Raw genomic sequence first — 11366 nt, forward strand, 5'->3', positions numbered from 1 at the left:
TGTACGCCATGTTCGCTGAAGAGTTGAAGCCAGCATCGACGCCATCGCCCAGCATCTCCACCCGCTGATCGAACGCCGTGATCTGGGCGAAGAGGTCGTCAACGCTGATTGTCATCTTGACTGCGCCGATGGCCGCCATGACAGCATCATAGTCCCTGTCAAGACTAGCAAGTACGTAGTCGACCATCTTTGGATCAAAGACAGGGCGACCCACTGTGGCGAGTTCATTCGCCAAGTTCTTCATCTTGGCGATGTAGGAGGTGCCCGACATTGACCCTTCTTGGTGTTGGTGATGGCAATCCGCAGGTTTGTGATGCGAGATTGGGACTGCGAGGCAAAAATAGTCGTGATAGTAGTCCAAAGATCGAAATTTATCTCCTTACTCGTGACTTGGGTGAGAATCTCTTTTGACAGAGAATTCGGGAGATGACTTAGGACCTGTTGGTCCTTCGAGATCCATTGTGCATATAGAGGGTTTGGCACCTCTGCCATGGATTTGTCCGCCTGCTGCTCCTGCACTGTCTTCGGTGGCGCAGCGTCGGATCCATCCAGGAGGCCGGTGACTTGCGCTCCTCTTAGTCCCGACATGACCTGGGTCCTCCATAGGATGTAGTTGGTTCTGGTGAGTTTCTCGGCTGGTGGAGCACCAAGGTTGATGACGATGGTGGCCGAGGAGGACATGGTGATGTGGTGATGCTGATCTGGTAATGGTGGTGGCGATCGATGGTGGTGGTGATCGAGGGAGAAGCTTTCTTGCTAGATAGATGGGAAGAGCTTGGCTCTGTATACCATGTCAGGAAGCGTTTCTACTCCCTCGTAAGGGAGCCGCATTGGAGTTTATATTGATCGAGGCTCAAGGCCTGACTTGGCGTACAAGTTGAAACCTACCGATCCCTTGGATTCAGTAGTTTAGATATGCTACGGGATAATAGAGAGAGAGGGGGGGGGTTAGTTGAGATTACAACATGTATTCTACACAAACTCTAACAATTTCTTCCCATTGCCAATGACTATGCCAGGGTGGTTGGTTTGTTGCTGCTTGCGGGGTCTGTCTCTGCTATGTCTCTGTTTGACAGCTTGTGCACCATGGTTCTGGGTAGGGATGGCAATGGGTCGGGTTTGGGGCGGGTGGAGCTGGTCCAAATCCAACCCATGACCCATCTTCCTACCCTCTTCCCATCCACCAAATTATCCATGGGCAAAACTTGTGCCCATGTCCAAACCCACTGGATACCCACATACCCATGGAGCTCCATGGGCATAGAAAAGTTAGCATAAAGCCTTCCCAAAGAGCAAATTAACTCATCATCATTCACTCACAAATGACAACATAAGCTACATGCATAAGTAGGCAACAAGTAATACGATGAGTCCTTAAGTGTGACATACCAGAGGTTAATTCTGCAGCATATAGCTCATGGAACAAGTTGCATATTTCCTGCCATTTCCCATTGATTCGCTCTTTCTACTATCACTGGCATATGGCCCCACATGTCATACGGGTATCCATTGGATATCCAAGGAGCACAAACTATAACCATGCCCAACCCGGCTGTTCATGGGTATCCACATGGACCCATGGGCGAAAATGTGCTCCATACCCATGCCCAACCGGGTCGGGTATCCATGGGTATCCAGATTCGTGGATAAAATTGCCATCCCTGGTTCTGGGAACCATTCTGCCGGCCGGCGGTAAGACACCCATTGAGCCTGGAAGGGTAGTGGCCCTTTGTGGCAGCAGAGACAGACCATGTTTGGCCCCTGTTTCGTCCTCCGGATGCGGTTAGTGACACAATGCAAGCGCTATGTGCTTCCTTCTCGTGTACATGTTGGTCTGCCGGTGATGGCATTATGGTGGATGTTAGCATCGGTACTTCAAGCTCTTGCCTAGGGTTGTCACTGCCTTAGAGTTTGTTCCACAATGTACCTTGTATCCTTTATTTCCGTTTTGCTTTATACTTTCCATGTATTGTCCTGCTCTTGTAATCCTGGCCGGTTGATGGATTTGTCAAGTCAAAGCCGGGTAAGGTTAGACCCTTTTCTCGGGCTCGGCTTGCACGTTTTCTCTAAAAACAAGGGCATGAATTCTCACACTCTTTTTTTGTGAGTGAATGTGCTCTTGCACTCAATATATGTAGAAGTTAGTTGTCTAGTTATTTGCAAATAAAATGGCTGAAAAAGCATTAAAACATGGGGCAAATAATACATGCAAGAGGTTAGAGACAAAGTTTATGCTACAAGTAAATAAAATAAATCTGCTACATCATCCAAGCATCCATTATAGTTTATAAAAGTAAAATCAATGGGAGGAAATGAATCGAATTATGAAGCCAGGTGCATAAGCACCTAGACTCCCACTTGAGTAGCAGAAAAGGAAACATCATCTTATAATCCACTCCCTCCTTCCCATAATATACGAGCATTTTAACACTACACTAGTGTCAAAAACACTCTTATATTATGGGACAGAGGGAGTATCTATGTAGATGACTACTCCCTATAACGAATGTGTTTATTTGGATTAAGCCATGTTGCCTGAACTTTGGGACCTTGATGGGTAGATGGCGGCGCTTCTTCTTTGAGTTTGTGTTCCGAGCTTCGATCGTCCCTTAGTTGTCCATCTGGATGTAGTCGACGGAGCTCTGGCGTAGACTCATGAGGTATTTTTAAGGCCGTGAGTGTCGGAGTAATGGGCCACGGGTAGGCAAACCCGGGTCCCAGAACCTTTCAAGGCATCAGGACGGCTGCGCCCCTCAAGACGTCAAGATAAAGCGCCGCTTTCTGGTGGCCGGCTGGCAGAACGACCGACTACTAGAAGACGACCATGCTCAGGAAGGCGCCTCCGAGACGGGCCGACTCCTGGCATGCAGCTCCAAGACGAGCCGACTCCTGGCAGGCGGCCTCTAGAGAGGCCGGCTCCCAGTAGTCGGCCCATAGTACCCTCGAAGTCTGCACCACCATTAAGAAGACAGGACAGGGCGAGGCAACAGTGTAGCCCATCACCTCCGTATGTAGGGCCGGGCGTGGCCACAGTGCTCCGTACAGGCGGAGATCTCCGCCCGGCGCGGCACTGTTGCCCCTCCACCCATGACGCCACTCCTGTCAGGCGAAGCATTGCTCCCACGACCGCTTGTTGGTACGGCCCAAAGGCGGCGGGCCCTACCAGCCAGCGTGAGCCCGGAAGACGGCGGGGGCCTCACCAGTCGGACCATGGGAAGCCAGCTTCTAGCAAGCGGCCCGCTCCTTCCGCAAGGCCTGTGCACCATTAATCAGATAAGACACAGAATGGCTACAGTGATCTCCCACCAGGCGGCGGGACTGTAGCCACGCTCCCCTAACCAAGCACGCGTCATTAGCAACACGACTACAGTAATCCGCAGCCGGCAAGATCCGCGAGCGGCGGAGGCGGATTGTCGGCTCCATACCAGACCAACCGGCGGGGCCCCAGCAGCCGGCAGAGAAGCCGGCGGCTAGAGAGACTGATGGCTGGGCCCTACACCCAGTCGGATTACCATTGGCCCCCTGGGGGGTAGACCTATATAAACCTCCCAGGGCACCCATGCAAAGGGTTGGGTGCACATTGTACAACTCGAGGAGCACATTGTACACGCTTGTGCCTTAGTGATCATGCGGAGACCCCGCAGAGTAGGACTAGAGGTGTTATCTCCTAGGAGAGCACCGAACCTGGGTAAAGTACGCCGGCGTTCATGTCTACGCCTTATCCCGTTTCCAGGCACCGGCGACGTTCTACTTGCTCCCACCATGATAAGCCATCCTTTGGCATATGTCGCACCCAACCCCCGACATTTGGCGCCCACCTTGGGGCAAGGTGCACAGTCTCCCGGAGACCTGTTTTGGACGGGAACCCTATTCCTTCCTGGCGAGCGCAGCCAGCCTGGCATGCCAGACGGCGTCTGTGCCAATGCGCTGCACGGCGCGGAGATTGCATGCGCGGCGAGCTGCCTCGCCGATCTTGTTGGTGAGATTCGCCTCTCCGACGAGCCTGCATCTGATGCAGGCACCGATGGCCCCAAGAGCCGCCTCATGAGCCTCCTTGATCAGCTCCACGTCGCCAGCGAGCCTGCTGCCGACTTGGAGTCGGTCGGCTCCACCGACCCGATGTTGGTCGACTTCGACACAGCGTCGCTTGACGTGTTCCCCTCCAACGTGGTGGTCTACGACGAGCCGCCCCCTTGCGCGAAAAGCGACGGTAGCACCGTTATGGAGGTGCTCGTCATCAGCCACGGCGAGCACTCTAGCGGAGGTGGCCAGGATCCGCTGCAGACGGCGATGCAAGACCTGGCCGCACCCATCCCAGAAGACGCCGACGCTGAGATGCTGGAAGCACGCCGCGTTCAGCTTGTCGAGAGCGCCTACCGGTTGGCCAGCATGAGACGCCTTTCGGAGGCCTACCAGCGGGAGATGGACCATGCTGTCGGCGGCACACCGGCTCCTAGTTGGCCTAGCCGCATTGTCCTGATCCGGCAGCGTGGCGCGACCGTCTCCAGCATGTTCGGGACGGATCGTCCCGTCTATGCCACGCCTGCAGAAACATACGAGCTGCCCAGGCGGCGGTAGACAAGCTAGACAAGCTCGAGGGCGACGAGCGTCGCCACATGACGGAGCGAGTTCAGCAGCTCCTTGACGTGGCTGCTGAGCAGCAGGATGCCGGGTGCCGCATTGAAGCGCCCATTCGGCGAAACGACGACCCGCCCCCTCGCCGGGACCAAGGCGCAACATCCTGGACACCGATTGGTGGCGTCCACGATAGACGAGACAAGGAGCCGGACCCACGTCACCATCGAGCGTGACCAAGGCAGCCGCCTGAGAGCAGGGCGGCGGCGAGACGGCTGTCCACATCCTCCTCCCGGGAGGGAGAGGCATATTTCCCCACAGCTTGTCGATCACCCATCACTCGGCGACCGCCTTGGCCGCCGAGAAGGAATCGGAAAAAATGACGCTCGCCATCAGATCGATCGTCTCAATCGATCCCTGGCGCTAGAAGAGGAGGATGAGCTGGGTCCGCCTTGTTTTGGCCCCCACATCCGAGATGAGCCCTTCCCCAAAGGGTTCACTCTCCCAAGAGACACACCCAAGTACATCGGCTCTGTGAAGCCGGAGGACTGGCTGGTTGACTACTCCACAGCCGTCAGCATCGCAAACGGCAACAAGCGCGTTTCCGTGAAGTATGTTCCCCTCATGCTCCAGGGCATGGCCCGGACATAGCTGAATAGCCTGGAGCCCCGCAGCGTCAACAACTGGGTTGATTTCACTGAAGCATTCGTCCGCAACTTTACCAGCACCAACAAGCGGCCTCCCAAGCCTCGCCAGCTCTCCTTGTGCGTCCAAGGCCCCAACGAGTCGACTCGCGACTACCTCACACGCTGGGCCGAGCTGCGCAACTCTTGCGAGGTCGTGCACGAGGTGCAGGCCATTGAATACTTCACTGCAGGGTGCCGAGAGGGCACCCTCCTCAAGCACAAGCTCCTCTGCGACGAGCCGGTGACCCTCGATGAACTGCTAATCATAGCAGACAAGTATGCCATGGCCGACTCCTCTATGAAGGCGGAGATTCAAGTTAATGTGTCGGGCAAAGTGGCCCCCAAGCCCCTCGGACCCCAGCTGGTGAGGCGAGTCGGCGACAACAACCGAACGACAACAAGCGCAAGGCCATGCAGCCGACTCCTTCCAGCCGGGGTCGGCAGTCGAAGATCGGCAGCCAGAAGGGCAGCCTCCTCCCAAACGCCAGAAGGGCGGCAAGCCCAACTGGCTACCCGCCTTCTCGTACGAGCAGACTCTCGATGCGCCCTGCAAGTTCCACAGCGGTGCGAAGCCGTCCAATCACACCACTCGGAAGTGCCATTGGCTCACCAGAAATGCCAAGGGTGACGGACTCCAGCCCGCTCCGCCTGCCGGCCCGCCGCCCCCTCCTCCGCAGCAGCCGGCGGCTCGACCGGTCGGAGCCATACAAGATGATTATCCTAAAGAACATGGAGCTTATGTCGTGTTCACCAGTATGGCCAACAATAGGTGCAGCAGACGGCAGCAGCAACAAGAAGTAAACGCAGTAGCATCAGAGACCCCGGAATTCATGCATTTGTTTGAGAAGCCCATCAGCTGGAGCAGAGCCGACCACCCGGAGGTGATGCCCAGTCCCGGCTCTTATGCTCTGGTATTGGATGCCACGTTTGCCATGGAGAGGTGGGCTTCTCGTTTCTCCTGAGTTCTGATAGAAGGAGGTAGCAACATCAACATTCTGTATAAAGATACCATGGAGAAGTTGGGAATCAAGCAGAGACACCTTCAGCCCAGCCGGACTGTTTTCCATGGCATAGTTCCTGGCCTTTCCTGCTCACCAATCGGCAAGACTCAGATAGATGTCCTCTTCGGAGACAAAAATCATTTCCGCCGAGAGCCCATCTGGTTTGAGGTGGTGGACCTTGAGAGCCGTTATCACGCATTGCTTGGCCGACCTGCACTGGCCAAGTTCATGGCGGTCCCCCACTATGCTTACTTGAAGATGAAGATGCTGAGCTCCAAGGGAATCCTGACCATAGCACGGGACTACAAGAAGTCGTCCGCCTGCGCAGCAGAGAGCAGCCGGTTGGCCGAGTCCCTCGTGATCGCGGCTGAGAAGCGGCTCCACGACCGGGTTGTGGCAATGGCCAGTAAGCAGCCGGATAGGTCGCCCAACCCCAAGGAGTCGGAAGCTAAAGGCTCGTTCAAACCGGCAAAGGAAACAAAGAAGATACCCTTGGACCCAGAGCACTGGAGAGGCACGCTGTCATAGGTGCAAACCTTGATAGCAAATAGGAAGGCGAGCCCGTCGATTTCCTTCGTGAGAATCGGGACATCTTTGCATGGTCTCCCAAGGACATGTCGGGTGTTCCGATGGAATTCGCCGAGCACAAGCTACACGTCCGGTCCGATATCAAACCAGTCAAGCAGCCCTTGCATCGCCTGTCAGAGGAGAAGAGAAGAGTTGTTGGAGAGGAGATAGCCCGACTTCTAGCAGCCGGCTTTATCATGGAAGTATTCTTTCCAGAGTGGCTAGCCAACCCAGTCCTAGTGCTGAAGAAGAACAAGAAGTGGCGTATGTGTATTGATTATACCAGCCTCAACAAAGCATGCCCCAAAGATCCATTTGCTTTGCCAAGAATCGACCAAGTGATTGACTCCACAGCCGGATGCGAGCTGTTGAGCTTTCTGGATGCATACTCAGGGTATCACCAAATCAAGCTGAACCCGGCCGATAGGCTGAAGACCACTTTCATCACACCATTCGGAGCCTTCTATTACCTGACCATGAAGTTCGGCTTGAGAAATGCCGGTGCCACGTTTCAGTGTTGCATGCAGAAGTGTCTCCTCAAGCAACTTGGCAGAAACACCCACGTCTGTGTGGATGATGTGGTGGTGAAGACGGAAAAATGGGGAACGCTACTAGAAGACCTCAAGGAGACCTTTGAGAACTTGCACCGATTTCAGATCAAGCTTAACCCAGAGAAATGCGTCTTTGGAGTACCAGCCGGCCAGCTTCTTGGTTTTCTGGTCTCAGAACGCGGCATAGAGTGCAACCCTGTGAAGATCAAGGCCATCGAGAGGATGGAAGTGCCCACCCGACTGCTGGACGTGCAAAAATTTACCGGCTGCTTGGCATCCATCAGTCGTTTCATCAGTCGGCTGGGCGAGAAGGCTCTTCCCCTGTACCAGCTCATGAAGAAGTCCACCTTTTTCTAGTGGAACGACCAGGCGGATGAAGCTTTTCTTCAACTCAAAAAGATGTTGACCACTCCGCCTGTCCTGACGGCCCCGACTCCCAAGGAGCCTATGCTCCTCTACATCGCCGCCACCAGCCGGGTGGTCACCACAGTCATAGTGGTAGAACGCAAGGAGGAAGGCAGAGCTCTACCAGTCCAGAGGCCGGTGTATTACCTGAGTGAAGTACTATCCACCTCCAAGCAGAACTACCCCCACTACCAGAAGATGTGATATGGCGTGCACTTTGCCGCAAAAAACTGAAGCCATAATTCCAAGAGCACCCTATCATTGTGGTCTGCACAACCCCACTTGCCGAGATCATTGGAAGCCGAGATGTCTCAGGACGAGTGGCCAAATGGGCCATAGACCTGGCCCCCTACACCATCTACTACCAACCTCGCACTGCCGTCAAGTCACAAGCGCTGGCTGACTTCCTCGTCGACTGATCGAGACCCAGTACCTGCCGCCACCACCAGACTCCACTCATTGGCGAGTGCACTTTGATGGTTCCAAGGTGCGCACGGTTTGGGAGCCGGTGTCGTCCTCACCTCTCCCAAAGGCGACAAGCTCAGATATGTGCTGCAAATTCACTTAGCCGCCTGCAACAACGTTGCTGAATACGAAGCACTCATTCATGGGCTCCGGCTTGCCAAGGAACTCGGCATTCGCCGGATCCTGTGTTATGGTGATTCTGACTTGGTAGTCCAGCAGTCGTCAGGCGATTGGGACGCCAAGGATGAAAACATGGCAAGCTACCGTTTCCTCATCCAGCAACTCAGTGGATACTTCGAGGGGTGCGAGTTCCTCCATGTACCAAGAAATGACAATGAGTAGGCTGACGCCTTGGCGCGTATCGGCTCCACCCGGCAAGCAATACCAACTGGCGTCGCCCTGCAATGCCTCCTCAAGCCATTTGTCAAGCCATCGCCAAAGTCAGATTCCATCTTTGTGTTGGCTCCTCCCGAAGTAGTCGGATCCGGCTTGAGGACTCCAGCAGCTGGCATGGGGAATTCGGCGGACGACCCGGGGACTGCAGCAGCCGCACCCGACCCAGGGACTTCAGAGTCCAATCCGGGGACTGCTGCAATTGGCCCGGGGACTTCATCAACTCAGCAAGTGGCAGCCGACTCCAACCCGCTGCCTCCTGATTCCAACCCACCGCCTCCCGGCCCAACCGCCCTTGTGCAAGTAGCAATCCTAGCAGTCGAGGAAGTAACAGCACCTTCATGGGCCCAGCCCATCCTCAACTTTTTGGTGAACAAAGAGGCGCCGACTGATGATATCTCGGCCCGGCAAGTGCAACGCCGGGCGGCAGCATACACTATAGTCAACAGAGAGCTTGTGAGGCGCAGTGTCACTAGCGTTCATCAGCGCTACGTGGAGCCAGATCAAGGCCAAGCAATCCTCAAAGATATCCACCAAGGCGAGTGTGGTCACCACGCGGCTTCAAGAGCACTCGTGGCCAAAGCTTTCTGCCACGGTTTTTTTGGCCGACTGCTCTAGAAGACGCCAAGGACTTGGTCCAGAAATGCAAAGGGTGCCAGAAGTTTCGTTCAAAGCCACATCAGCCGGCTTCTGCACTCAAGACTATTCCCATTGCTTGGCCCTTTGCCGTCTGGGGCCTGGACATGGTTGGACCATTCAAGACGGCATGCGGCGGCATGACCCATCTGCTTGTCGCAGTGGACATGTTCACGAAGTGGATAGAAGCAAAGCCAATTAAGAAGTTGAATGGTCCGACTGCTATGACTTTCATCTCCGACATCACCATCCGGTATGGCATACTGCACAGCATCATCACCGACAATGGAACAAACTTTGCCAAAGGCGCCTTGGCCCGTTTCTGCGCGACACAGGGCATCCGATTGGACCTGGCATCCGTTGCTCACCCGCAGTCAAACGGCCAGGTGGAGCGAGCAAACAGCCACATTTTATCCGGCATCAAGCCCCGACTGGTCGAACCTCTAGAGCGGCCGGCCGGCTATTGGCTCGATGAGCTGCTGGCCGTCCTATGGAGCCTGCGTACAACTCCGAACAACTCAACCGGCTTCACGCCCTTCTTCCTCGTCTACGGTGCCGAAGCCGTCATCGCGACGGACATAGAATTCGACTCCCCTTGAGTCACCATGTACACCGAAGAGGAGGCAAAAGAAGCACGACAAGACGGCGTTGGTCTGCTAGAAGAGGGCCGACTGCTGGCACTCTGCGGGTCTACCATCTACTAGCAGAGCCTGCGCTGATACTACAACCGAAAGGTCAAGCCAAGATCCTTCCAAGAAGGAGACCTTGTGCTCTGGCTGATCCAGCGAACTTCCGGCCAGCACAAGCTCTCGGCACCTTGGGAAGGCCCCTTCATCATCAGCAAGGTGTTGGGCAACGACTCCTACTACCTCATCGATGCTCAGAAGCCTCGAGCACGTAAAAGAGATGACTCTGGCAAGGAGACAGAACCACCATGGAATGCAAACCTCCTTCGAAGGTTTTACAGTTGATACAGTATGTACCATGGCAACTTTTGTATTAAGTATGAAGACTCTGGGTCCCCCAAGGAGAGCTCAGGGACTGCCCTCTTTTATCCATATGATAAGCACTACGCCACTCAGTTGTGTTATTTGATTAATCCATCTGGCACCGGGTTCGACCAGTCGACCCGGGGACTTGCCGCCTTGTGCTATGAAATGCTTCCTGCAGCCGGACAAGTAATGTGTTGGCACCTAAGCTTTCTCCTGCCAGAAGCCGCAGCTCGCAGAGCGACTGTTTGGTTGGCAGGAGTAAAGGCAGAAAAGATGGCTGCATGTAAAATGGCTAAGGATCCAAAGCATAAACATAGTCCAAGCCGGCCTCCTGCCTCGCCGACTGGCTGTTAAGTAGCCGGACGGCCGGTTTCTACTTCACGTGCTAGAAAACTCTAGTCGGCTAAGTACTTGCCTCCCCAAAAGTGGCTAAGTACTTGACCCAGCCACAATCCGTGGAACAATTGTTCGGATGGCAAGATGGCAACTCAGGGAAGGCGGCAAAGGAAAAAAAGCCAGAGAGTAGGAAGCAAGGAAAGATAGAACTTAGCAAAAATATTTACACATCAAAAGGCCCTTGGCCAACATCCAACATGAGTTTTAAATACACCCCATGGGTGGAACTGTGCAAAGCTAACAAAGTTTGTTGAGACTAGTAAGCAGGAAGAAATAAAGGAAAAAAGGCTGCCTAGGAAGCAGCAGGCGGGTTCGGCGGAATGGTGGAGTCGGTGGCGCCGTCTGGTTGAGCGGCCGGCTGGTCGGTCTCCGCTCGGTCACCTTCAGCAACAGCCGAATTGCTTGGGCGTGGCTCGTTGCTGGGGGCGCTGTCGAGTTGAGGCTGGCTGTCCGCACGGACCTCTGGCGCCCCCTCTTCACCTTCCTCTTCCTCCTTGTCTTCTCCCTCGTCGCTGGAGTCGATCACCTCGGCCAAGTCCTCGCCATCCTCCAGGTTCAGATCGAACCATTCTCGTGGCGCCTCGGCACCATTCTTGGCTAGCTCCGGGATGAAGACGCCGGTGTCGGTGTACTCGGCGATTGCTGCCGCCCGCCTGACAAGCTCACCCTCCACTGCCACCAACTCCTCCTGGGCTTCCT

General features: G+C 55.0%; 1 pseudogene; it reads left to right on the top strand.

Annotated features, from left to right (window-relative positions):
• Positions 1 to 6490: 6490 nt before the first annotated feature.
• On the top strand, positions 6491 to 9380 carry LOC125554861 (annotated as a pseudogene).
• Positions 9381 to 11366: the final 1986 nt, after the last annotated feature.

Source organism: Triticum urartu, chromosome 4, assembly GCF_003073215.2.
Source record: "Triticum urartu cultivar G1812 chromosome 4, Tu2.1, whole genome shotgun sequence".
Lineage (NCBI taxonomy): Eukaryota > Viridiplantae > Streptophyta > Magnoliopsida > Poales > Poaceae > Triticum > Triticum urartu.